This window comes from Schistocerca piceifrons, chromosome 4, assembly GCF_021461385.2.
Source record: "Schistocerca piceifrons isolate TAMUIC-IGC-003096 chromosome 4, iqSchPice1.1, whole genome shotgun sequence".
NCBI classification, from domain to species: domain Eukaryota; kingdom Metazoa; phylum Arthropoda; class Insecta; order Orthoptera; family Acrididae; genus Schistocerca; species Schistocerca piceifrons.
In genome coordinates this window covers 221470219-221482501 of record NC_060141.1, presented here as the reverse complement: position 1 = coordinate 221482501, position 12283 = coordinate 221470219, and positions in this window count along the sequence as shown.

Here is a 12283-nt window from a genome sequence, read left to right as displayed (position 1 = left end):
CAGTGTTTCCCACAATTCCTCTCCAATTCCGCGCAGAACGTGCTCATTCATTACTTTATCAGTCCACCTAATTTTCAACATTCCTCTTCAGCTCATTTCAGGTGCTTCTGTTCTGTTCGGGTTTTCCCAAAGTCCATATTTCACTACCCAACGATTGTGCTCCAAACGTATATCCTCAGAAATTTCTTCCTGAAATTAAGTCCTATATTTGATACTAGTAGACTTCTCTTGGCCAGGAATGCTCTTTTTGCCAGTGCTAGTCTGCTTTTGACGTCCTCCTTGCTCTCAGTCATTGGTTGTTTTGCTGCCTAGATAGCAGATCTCCCTAACTTTCGTGACCATCAATCCTGATAAGTTTTGCGCTGGTCTCATTTCTGCTACTTCTCATTACCTTCGTCTTTCTTCGATTTACTCTCAATCTATACACTGTACTCATTAGACTATCATTCCATTCAGCAGCTAAAGTAATTCTTCACTTTCACTCAGAATATCAATGTCACCGCGAATCGTATCATTGATATCCAAATGGTTCAAAGGGCTCTGAGCACTATGGGACTTAACTTCTGTGGTCATCAGTCCCCTAGAACTTAGAACTACTTAAACCTAACTAACCTAAGGACATCACACACATCCATGCCCGAGGCAGGATTTGAACCTGCGACCGTAGCAGTCGCGCGGTTCCCGACTGAGCGCCTTAACCGCGAGACCACCGCGGCCGGCCATTGATATCCTTTCACTTTGAATTTTAATTCCACTCCTGAATCTGTCTGTTATTTCCGTAATTGATTCTTCGATGTACACCCTTTTTAAACCGAGCACTTCGTTCTTGGTCATCCACTCTTATTATTCCCTCTTGGCTCTAGTACATATTGTGTATTACCCCTCTCTCCCTATAGCTTACCCCTGCTCTTCTCAAAATTTCACCTTGCACCACCTTACATTGTCAAACGCATTTTCCAGGTCGACAAATCCTACCCATGTGTCTTGATTTTTCTTTAGTCTTGTTCCCATTATCAACCTCAATGTCAGAATTGCCTCTCTGGTGTCTTTATCTTTCCCTAAAGCCAAACTTATCGTCATCTAACACGTCCTCTATTTTCTTTTCCATTCTTCTGCATATTATTCTTGTCAGCAACTTGGATGCATGAGCTGTTAAGCTGGTTGTGCGATAATTCTCGCACTTGTCAGCTCTTGCAGTCTTCAGGATTGTGTGGATGATATTGTTCCGAATGTCACTCATAAATTTTACACTCCAACTTGAATAGCCGTTTTTTTGCCACTTCCCCCAATGATTTTAAAAATTCGGATAGAATGTTATCTATCCCTTCCGCCTTATTTGGTTTTAGGTCTTCCAAAGCTCTCTTAAATTCTGATTCTAATACCGGATCCTCCATCTCTTCTAAGTTGACTCCTTTTCTTCCTCTATCATATCAGACAAATCTTCCCTCTCATAGAGGCCTTCAATGTACTCTTTCCACCTATCCACTTTCTCCTCTGCCCCGTCTTCAAACACGCCGACGGACACACAGGAGCAGTCAATGTCGATCATGCTGGGCTCCGATTACGCTCTCTGCGCGATCTCGGGCTTCCCTTTGAAGTGCAGCGTGACTTGGTTGCTGATTTACAACCGTACGGGAAAGTGCTCAACCACATAGCCGAAAAATGGAATATATTCACAACATACCTGGTCTTTAACAGAGCCAGGCAACTAAAGATGGAGCTAGCTAAACACATGCCATCATATTGGTGGCTGCCAAGCAATGACGTATGACGGACAGCCATGCACGTGTACCAGATTTTGCCAGGGAGGTCACGTCAGGTCAGCGTGTCTCCAGCGACGTCTTTCGCAACTCCCACTGGGTGATCAGTCGCAGGATCATGCGACCACGACCCTTCCCCTCACTATGTACATTTATCTCCATTTCCCGTGTGAGATATAGCATCTGATTCATTGTTTGTGTATGTGTCGTTTACTATGCACTGCTGATCTGTCAGATGTGGAGCCTGTCTTATTTAGCGTATGGTCTCTCCTGTTTGTATGACGCATGTAGTGCTCGCGATACTTCGTCTGCGATGTTGTTTACAGCGTTCCAGTCATTTTGTCTGCGTATTAACTGTCCTATGTCCTGGTTCCCTAAGCTCGGTCTTGTATGTCCTAGGGAATCGCAGATGAGCACTGTGTGTTTACGTGTGCCATTCTCACCATAGCCACAAGTGTCAGTCTGTTTTAGGTGAAACCTATGGAGATGCATAGGATACGGGCCGTAGCCCATGGGAAAGTGCACCATACCACGTTTTGGATTTGTGTACTTCAGATTCATCCGCTCTCGGATAATGGGGAAGAAAGGTCAGACTTCTCCTTCCTTATCAGCTGGGTCCCATTCTGTCGGCCATGTATCAGTTCTTCATTTGTTTGTCGATTATGTCTTGGCCAGTTATTTCTCTTATTTTGTGACGTCTTTCTCCCTTCAGCCAGTAGGCAGCTGCTCTGTGGCGAATTGTAATATCTTTAGGGAAAACTCCCTTTATCACCCACAGCGCCTCAACCGAGAAAAAAGGTTCAAATGGCTCTGAGCACTATGGGACTTAACAGCTGTGGTCATCAGTTCCCTGTAACTTAGAACTACTTAAACCTAACTAACCTAAGGACATCACATACATCCATGTCCGAGGCAGGATTCGAACCTGCGACCGTAGCGGTCACGCGGTTCCAGACTGAAGCTCCTAGAACCGCACGGCCACATTGGCCGGCAATCTGCCTCAACCGAGGTCGAGCTGAAAGGCCCCGAGATTCTGAGTAGAACACTCCTCTTTTCGCGCCTCACATTGTTTTTATGCGTACTTAAGCATAATCGATGTGCCAAAGTGCTACCCGGAAAACAAGTCATTGACTCAGAGTGCTGTGTGATATGTTCTCATTGTCTGAACGGGTAACCTGTATCTTATAGTTTTCAATGTTGCAAGTTTATGCATGAGTTTTGTCGCTTTGTTAATTGTTAGTCTGGCATGTTCGTTAAAGAGTAAACGTTCGTCAGTATAAATACCGAGGTGTCTTATCATACTTTCCTTTTTATAGATATGTTGTTTATCTTTATAATTTGATTTTTTTTCCATTGTGCCTCGTAGAAGTAGGTAAACAGTTTTGTTTGTTGCTGTTGTGAGTTTACTGTTCGTGCACCATTCACCGATGAAGGCGAGGAGCTGCGTGGTCTCACTCTCTAATTGGGACCTGGAGTTCGCATATACCATGCCCATAAGGTCATCAGCGTACGCAACCACCCCGTTTGCCATGTCGTTGTATTCTAGCGCATTCAGTAGTGGTTCTGTGGCTATGTCGCAGAAAATCGGTCCGCCTACGGATCTTTGTGGACAACTCCTCGTTACCTTCTTTATGACCTTTTGGTGACCGGTCTTCCATTCCACTATTCAGTTTTTACAATAGTCTCTAAGGCTGATGTATAGAGCCAGCGGAACATTCGTCTCTCTAACTCTTCCAAACAGCGCCGGCCATCAGAGGTTGTCAGAAGCACCAGCTATGTCAAATAGGACCGCTATCTGTCGTGTATTGTCTGTGTCGTTTCTGTATCCCTGTTTATTGTGTCGTTGATGGACTTAGACGGTCGCAAAACAAACTCATGTGGGATAAGGCCAAAGAGCTGCCGATGCGACTGAAGTCTGTCGTACAGCAGTCTCTCCCGTACCTTTGCCAGAATGTTAATGAGGCATATTGGTCTGTGTGTCTTAGGGTCAGTCGGATTTGTGTCCACTGATTTCTTAATTATAACAGCTTTTTCCGTCTTCCATGTAGCCGACGCCAGCTTGGCCCACGAAGTATGCTCCAATGTCCTCTTGTTTGAGCGGACTAGGAGCTTAACCCAGTGGAGAGCCCTATATGCACGTCCTCAAAATCCTTCACAAAGTTAGGTAGAGGGAGGTACTTGAGAACCGACAGCCAGCTCCAAATATCTGAGTCTAATGTACGCGAAAAACAGTCTTAGTCCTGGTAAACATTGTTAACTCGGCTTTCATGTTCAGGCAGGGTGCCAAAGTCAAAGAAGCGCGACGAAATAAGAGCCACACGTCGGTTGAAAATAAATATAGCCAGCTTTCCGTGGAGGGCGTCCTCTGAGTCGGGCGGCTGCTGTCTGGGACGCCGGACGTAACGAACAGCTGTGGCTCGCGCTGTCAGCACCGTTAGCGTCCGACGTGACTGCAGGCCGCTCCACGCCGCGCCGTCAGCAGACGGCGGCATGCGCCGCCGCTGCCATATGACAATGGCGTCCCGCCCCGTCGACGAAATTTGCCATGCGGTTCTCAAGAATACATTCACTATCATAGAGAAACATCTCACGGGCAAACTACAGCTCCGAGCTAGTGTTTGTTGCGTAACGTGACAGATTACGCCTTTAACTTTCCGCGCAGTAACTTGCACTGCACTTCGACCCCTTCTTCCCACAACAGACGAGAAAATAAGCTGAGCGCTCGCCGAACCCGCCCGCACTCCATGCCAAACTGAGCACAGCGAAACATAGCAAAAATAAGCTAAGATGCTCCAACTCTAAATCGAATCAATCTGAAAAAATAACACTCTATATAATTGGTTGTTATACCATTTCATAACACGTTCACTATCTGAAGGTGTGATATTTCTTCTTCTTTCGCAGCATCATCTGTGCTGGCTCGAAGTTTTACCAAGCCCTCGCACGTGATACAGCTGACTATGACATTTTAAATCAACTCCCAATCTCCACTGTTAGCCTAAATTGGGAAACACATTGTAACACAATTAATCAACAAATTATTAATGAAGTATTACCGCAGTCTATACAGCAAATTCAACAGATGTGACCATACACATGGGAGGTATGAAGGGAAGAGCTGTCGCATCATATCTACGTGAAACTGCCATCGCTTATTTCTTCCATCAAATACACTTCTAATTTTAATTTAAAATATATCCACAACCTATTATGTATCTTGTTTATCATCATATCTAAGTTAGCAATAAGTTTAAACAAAATTATATGTATAAATTTCTACTTTTTATATTGTTTATTTGTTATATTTATTTTACCCTTTTGTAAAAGTATAAAAAAAATGTTCTAGTAATAAAGCTGAATTTGTGTGCTATGACGTTGTTACGCTGGAGCCAAGGTAGCCTCTGAGGGCCGGCAACCCATATTACACCACAGAGGACGGGGTTGTACCAAAAGCACCATGGTGAACACCGGCCATTTACATACAAGATAAAGGAAACAGACATTCCGAGCAGTGCTTCCTGCAGGGGGAGCTCGAGCCACGGCCTGCAGGAAGTATCACTATGCCAAACCCTGATTGGCTGGAGACAGCTATTTAGGGGCTAGAACCAGCGCTGAAGTTAAGTCCACTCCGGTTGCCGACCTCGTGCACTTCGACCGCTGTAGATTAGGTCTTCGTCTCTGAATTGAACTTTTACTAGCGTGTTTTCTGTGTGTGTGTGTGTGTGTGTGTGTGTGTGTGTTTCCACGAACCTTTGAGGAAAATTAGAAGTGATCTTTTGTTTGCTTCAATTAGCAGACTTTTATGGGCATCGTTATTTTTACCATTCTTTTGTTGTTCAGTCATCAACCTTGTAAACGTACATAAAGAAAAGTTGTGTTTGTGAAAAATTGCGAATTATCAGTCACTACAGACTTGTAAAATCACACAGTGTGCGATCTGCTATATAACAGGCATCAGGTCTTAACTTGAGGAATACTTAAATTAATTCATAAATATGTTTTCTGTGGCAGTGAGGCATCTTCACCTAAAGAAGGATGGACACTCTCTCTCTCTCTCTCTCTCTCTCTCTCTCTCTCTCTCTCCAACCGAGACATTACGTTCAGACGCCGTACCAGATTTGAATAATGAAGTGCCAGATGCGGAGCCACAGTCGGACCCCGTTCGACAGCAGTCATTGCAAGCTTTTGATGCCATAGACGCACACTACTGGCCATTAAAATTGCTACACCACGAAGATGACGTGCTACAGACGTGAAATTTAACCGACAGGAAGAAGATGCTGTGATATGCAAATGATTAGCTTTTCAGACCATTCACACTAGATTGGCACCGGTGGCGACACCTACAACGTGCTGACATGAGGAAAGTTTCCAACCGATTTCTCATACACAAACAGCAGTTGACCGGCGTTGCCTGGTGAAACGTCGTTGTGATGCCTCGTGTAAGGAGGAGAAATGTGTACCATCACGTATCCGACTTTGATAAAGATCGGATTGTATCCTATCGCGATTGCGGTTTATCGTATCGCGACACTGCTGCTCGCGTTGGTTGAGATCCAATGACTGTTAGCAGAATATGGAATCGGTGGTTTCAGGAGGGTAATACGGAACGCCGTGCTGGATCCCAATGGCCTCGTATCACTAGCAGTCGAGATGACAAGCATCTTATCTGCATGGCTGTAACGGATCGTGCAGCCCCGTCTCGATCCCTGAGTCAACAGATGTGGACGTTTGCAAGTCAACAATAATCTGCACGAACAGTTCGACGACGTTTGCAGCAGCATGGACTATCAGCTCGGAGACCATGGCTGTGGTTACCCTTGACGCTGCAACACAGACAGGAGCGCCTGCAATGGTGTACTCAACGACGAACCTGGTTGCACGAATGGCAAAACGTCATTTTTTCGGATGAATCCAGGTTGCGATTGGAAGCGTGTATTCGTCATCGCCATACTGGCGTATCACCCGGCGTGATGGTATGGGGTGCCATTGGTTACACGGCTCGGTCACCTCTTGTTCGCATTGACGGCACTTTGAACAGTGGACGTTACATTCCAGATGTGTTACGACCCGTAGCTCTACCCTTCATTCGATCCTTGCGAAACCCTACATTTCAGCAGGATAATGAACGACCGCATGTTGCAGGTCCTGTATGGGCCTTTCTGAATACAGAAAATGTTCGACTGCTGCCCTGGCCAGCACATTCTCCAGATCTCTCACCAACTGAAAACGTCTGGTCAATGGTGGCCGAGCAACTGGCTCGTCACCATACGCCAGTCACTACTCTTGATGAACTGTGGTATCGTGTTGAAGCTGCATGGGCAGCTGTATCCTTACACACCATCCCAGCTCTGTTTGACTCAATGCCCAGGCGTATCAAGGCCGTTATTATGGCCAGAGGTGGTTGTTCTGGGTACTGATTTCCCAGCATGTACGCACCCAAATTGCGTGAAAATGTAATCACATGTCAGCTCTAGTATAATATATTTGTCCAATGAATACCCGTTTATCATCTGCATTTCTTCTTGGTGTAGCAATTTTAATGGCCAGTAGTGTACGTGATGTACACTCTCCTTCAAAGAGCGACATTAAAAGTCCTGGTCAATGGGCACCTCACACGCCCTATTCGCGTCGCACGTTCATTGCCGAAGGGATGCCTGTCTTCGACAATCCTGTACGCACCTGCAGTTGAACCCCTATTATACGGCCTTCGTCAGAAGATTACGGGCACTATGGAGTCACATTTTGATGCACAGCCTACGTCGATGATCCAGTGGTTGTACTCAGAAATGACGACGATGTCGCTAACGCACTGGACTAGATACGTATGTAAGCTATGGCCTCTAGTAGCGTCCTTAATGTCGAAGAATCTGTCGCTATGAATATAGGGGGCAGTGTACGTCGCCCTCTTCCGACTTTGTGATACAGTGAAGTGCCTAGGCATCGAATTCAATAGCGACATATGTCGCGCAGCGACCCTTAATTATCGGCGCCTTCTGCAACACGCCATGTCTTTCAGCATCAACCAACATCATTCAACGAACACCGTTTGTAAACGCCTACCTGGCTTCTCGTCTCCCTCATGACGTATAGAGTCAATGATCTTCTGGTAAGATCTGAATGATATGTGGACTGTGCACTCATAGTCTCATAGTCTACCCGCAATCTCACGAAAGCCCTGTAAAACTGGAACACATACATACTGCCACTTCCCAAGATCTGTGACCAAGGGAACCTTAAGATATTCATGGCTTGCTAGGTCCTGTAGGGAATCATTATAGTAAAAACTCAGCTGATCACTCCTGCTAGAGTACATGTCTAGCGCATATCAGTGTGAGTTTCGTGAATCACCTGTTTTTAAAAATTGATGTACGACTCACTCTTGTTGCAACTCTTGTCCTAACACTTGGCTTGACTGCTTGTTAGCTCTTTGTTGTCGGCCTCCAGGTGAGAAGGTCACGCACCATTTATTACTGTATGATAATGAATTAATTATAATATATTGAAAATTTTGTTCTGTTTTATTTAGTAGAAGAATAACTAATATCCTGCTCTATTAATTAGAATATTTTATGTGATTTCAGCATTTAGCCAGCTGGAAGTGGTCGGTTTGGTGCCGTTACGATCGCAGGCCCTATTGTTTCCAGATAACTACATACATCGTTCGAGCCTGCAATCTACAAAATTAAGTCCGACTGCAGTCATTAGCTTCATGAAAAACTGATGTTTTGCATTAAACATAAGTTATACGGTCAAGAGTCACCAAGCTCGCTGATTTCCAGATATGACCCACAGCTTTGAGAATTATAGGGCAATGAGGAGAAAATACGTATGTGATATTAAAGACAGTCTTACTTCTTATGGTTGAGGTTAGCAGCAAAATGCTTTTTTCTCCTCGTCGCCTACGTGAATGAAGGTCATCAGTAACTTCCCACGGGGCAGAATCTGCGAGGGCTGTAGAGCAGAAAGAGAGGTCTATGGCTGGAATGACCTAGTAGCAGCAGTGAAATGAGTGGGATTGCCTGTGTTGAGGATACACAGCTCCTGAGACATCATGAAGCTCTCTAAACTGACCCCTGGGGCAAGCAGAGTTTGAGTTTCATAATATGTTACGAGCATTGAAGTCTCCAAGTACGAAAAGTGGTCGGGGGAGTTATCCCATCAGATCTGTGAAAACCTCAGAAGTATTAACGTCTTGTGGCGGTACATAGAAATAGCAGATGCTTTGACCCACAAGAATTTCATCTGCAGCTGCTTGCAGATCAGCAACCAGGGAAGTATCAGAGGATTGGTTTGTGTTAATTACAAACACAACTATCCCGGCATGGCCCTTTCTCCAGTCACGTCATCCTTGTGGTGGAGGCTGTAGCCCTGTAGCACAGGGGCATCAACAAGTTTAAAATGCGTTTCTTGTAAATACAAACACAGGGGGCGCTCCTGGTCTAGGAGTTTGTTCCTCCACATGTGCCCTGAACCCAATGATGTTCTACTGTAGTATGGTACCCATTTTATCGGCGCATTGTTTCTTTGACCATGTCCCGCCATCAGATTTACCCCGTCAGTCGAAGCAGTTTCGAGACTGAATTGACGACAAATACAGAAGCACTGAGATGTTGGTTTTAATGCTTCAGGTGTTCCGCATAGTCTCCCCTATGCTTGACCACAACGGACAGAACGTTCATATAACCATATGAAACTCTCTGAAAAGTTTGTCTTTAGGATGGTGTTCAGTTCGCATGCTACATTTGCACTTCTGACAACTTTCAGAGACCTATTCTGAACAATGTTAATTGTGGTAGGATCGTACTAATTTCTCAAACGTTTTACAGATTGTAAGGTGCCTGCAATGTCCTCTAAACCCTTTTTTATGTAGACGAAGAAAACGCTCTCACTGCTGCTCTCTCTTCTTTTAATTATTAAGAACAGATTCCTTGCGGTTCTAGGCGCTACAGTCTGGAACCGCGTGACCGCTACGCTCGCAGGTTCGAATCCGCCTCGGGCATGGATGTGTGTGATGTCCTTAGGTTAGTTAGGTTTAAGTAGTTCTACGTTCTAGGGGACTTATGACCACAGCAGTTGAGTCCCATAGCGCTCAGAGCCATTTAAAAACAGATTCTGTCCAGTAGCATACATTCAGTTACTATAGACGCAAGTATGTGGAATAACCCCTGTGACAGGACGTTTGGCTACACGAGCCCTTTTGGGCTGCGTGTTGATATCCACCAGAGGTACAGCCAGTCCATGGGGAATTGAGAAAAGTTTGACGGCTCCGTGTCTGTCCCATGAGCAGCTAAGGAAATAAGGGTCCACCCAAACAGTGCCCCTTGCTTGGGTACGCCTTTTACAACTGAGGTACATGTTACCCAGAGGTTGCCTACTAAAGACTGTTCTGCCTCAACAGCAATGCATCACATCGGCATGCAGCACACCATGAGACTGATGTTTTTTTAAATAGAAGTTTATACCATCCTTCTCATCTGGGCAGTCAAGCCCAGATCCTGTTCCCTGTGACACACATTGTTCCATCACCGCAACGCATGCTGGTGACTGAAGCATGGAAAGAGCTTATGGCTGCAGAGGACTGGCGCCTCCTACCAATCTCCATGGTCAGGAAACCCAGATTCGCCAAGCCCGCACCCAACAAATGATAGCTGAGCTCCCGGAGGTGCTCACTATTTAAAACGACCCGAGGGGTTTGTACAGCTTTATTGAAAATACCGCAGACGCATCGAGCATTATGCCCTGAGAGAGTAGCGTTGCTGTGTGGTGGAATATGCAGGGTGTTAGAAAAAATTGTCACATATTCCTAAAGTAGATAGTATTGAAAAAAACTTGAGAAAAAAGGTCATATAAATATATGTCTGGAAACCAATACCTGTTAAGAAACAGGGCATTTTGTCAGGTGTTTGCAATCTGTCTGCTACATAGAAGTAGATGCTAAAGGCAGTGCTACATGTGATTATTACACATCGTGGTACATTTTTCAGACCTTTGCAGCGAATCAAGCACTCTTTCAAATACACCTTACTCCATTCGAATTGGGTCACTTGAATTGATAACACATTCTTGTAATGACTCCAGTTTTGTCAATGGGATGGGCATACACCAATACCCTCAACTGGCACCACAGGCAAATTTCAACGGATTCGAGTTTGGTGAACAGGGAGACCAATCTACTGCCCATGAAATGTTGCGGTGAGGTATTGTCACGTTGTGCATAAAACCAATCGTTGTCTTTCTGCAGGGGTAACGTTCTCCAATAGCTCTGGTACGTTATTGCACAGAAACCTCGACAATTCCTGCTCTCAAACTGATCTCAAGCGATACTGATATCTCACCTCCATGACTGAGGATTTGCATGTACCATCTTCTAGTATTGTGCTAATGTACTACGCTGCAACAGTAAGACGGCATTCACCACGGAGTAGTACTTTAGTAAAATGTCATGATGGCTTGTGTGTTAATGACATCGTTGCAGGTTGTAATGACGATGCACTATGTTCTACAGGACAACAGGTGTGATGCGCCAGGTGCACGGTCGTTGCAAAGTCATAGAAACAGTGAGAAGACAATAGCTCATTAAAGGCCTGGCTACAAGGAACACGGTCTGCCGGCACGGTCTGCAACCTTGAGCCACGGCGGACAGCTCGCTTCGTTGAAACGTGTGTTATTCCATCGTGTCGGTCACACAGAGGACTGACAACCCGCAGCGGCGTGCGCCATTTTGTCTCAAAATAACAGATTCACCGCCGCGGTAGGCGGCTGCGAGCGCCTGCTGCCGCATTTTCTGCCTCGTTCGCATACTGACGGCTGAGTCAGCAACGGCGTGAGGCAGATCTGTCGTTTCGGTGAGCGTGCAGTGCACTCGGTGGAAGATGTCGAACATACGAGGTTCAAAATATCCAAGAACAGCGCTGTGTCCTTACGCGCTAAGTCTGTACGCCGACTTGTCGGACAAAGCAGGTTGGCAAAAATGGTTCAAATGGCTCTGAGCACTATGGGAGTTAACATCTTGGGTCATCAGCCGCTAGAACTTCGAACTACTTAAACCTAAGTAACCTGAGGACATCACACACATCCATGCCCGAAGTAGGATTCGAACCAGCGACCGTAGCAGTCCTGCGGTTCCGGACTGTAGCGCCTAGAACCGCACGGCCACCGCGGCCGGCGAACATACGAGGAAGCACAACTTTTTGTACGGTACAGGCTACGCAGAACATTTTGAAGAAGGCCGAAGCATGAAGGGATATAGCTGCTAAGCTGATTCAAAATGGTAAATATTTTTGCAAAAAATTTAAGTTTCACACATGCAGTATATTACATAAAATGAAGTACAGTACAGTATTAAGCACTGGAAATCAGTTAGTGCACTTTACCTCTTAAAGTATATGAAAGATATTACACCAAGTATGTTCACAAAAACGGAAAGCAACACGTCTAAAACTGAACTTCATGTGAGTCAATTATGTTTCTCATTCAAACTAAAATTAATCTAGCCTAACGTGGTATTTCTGATGTCAAAA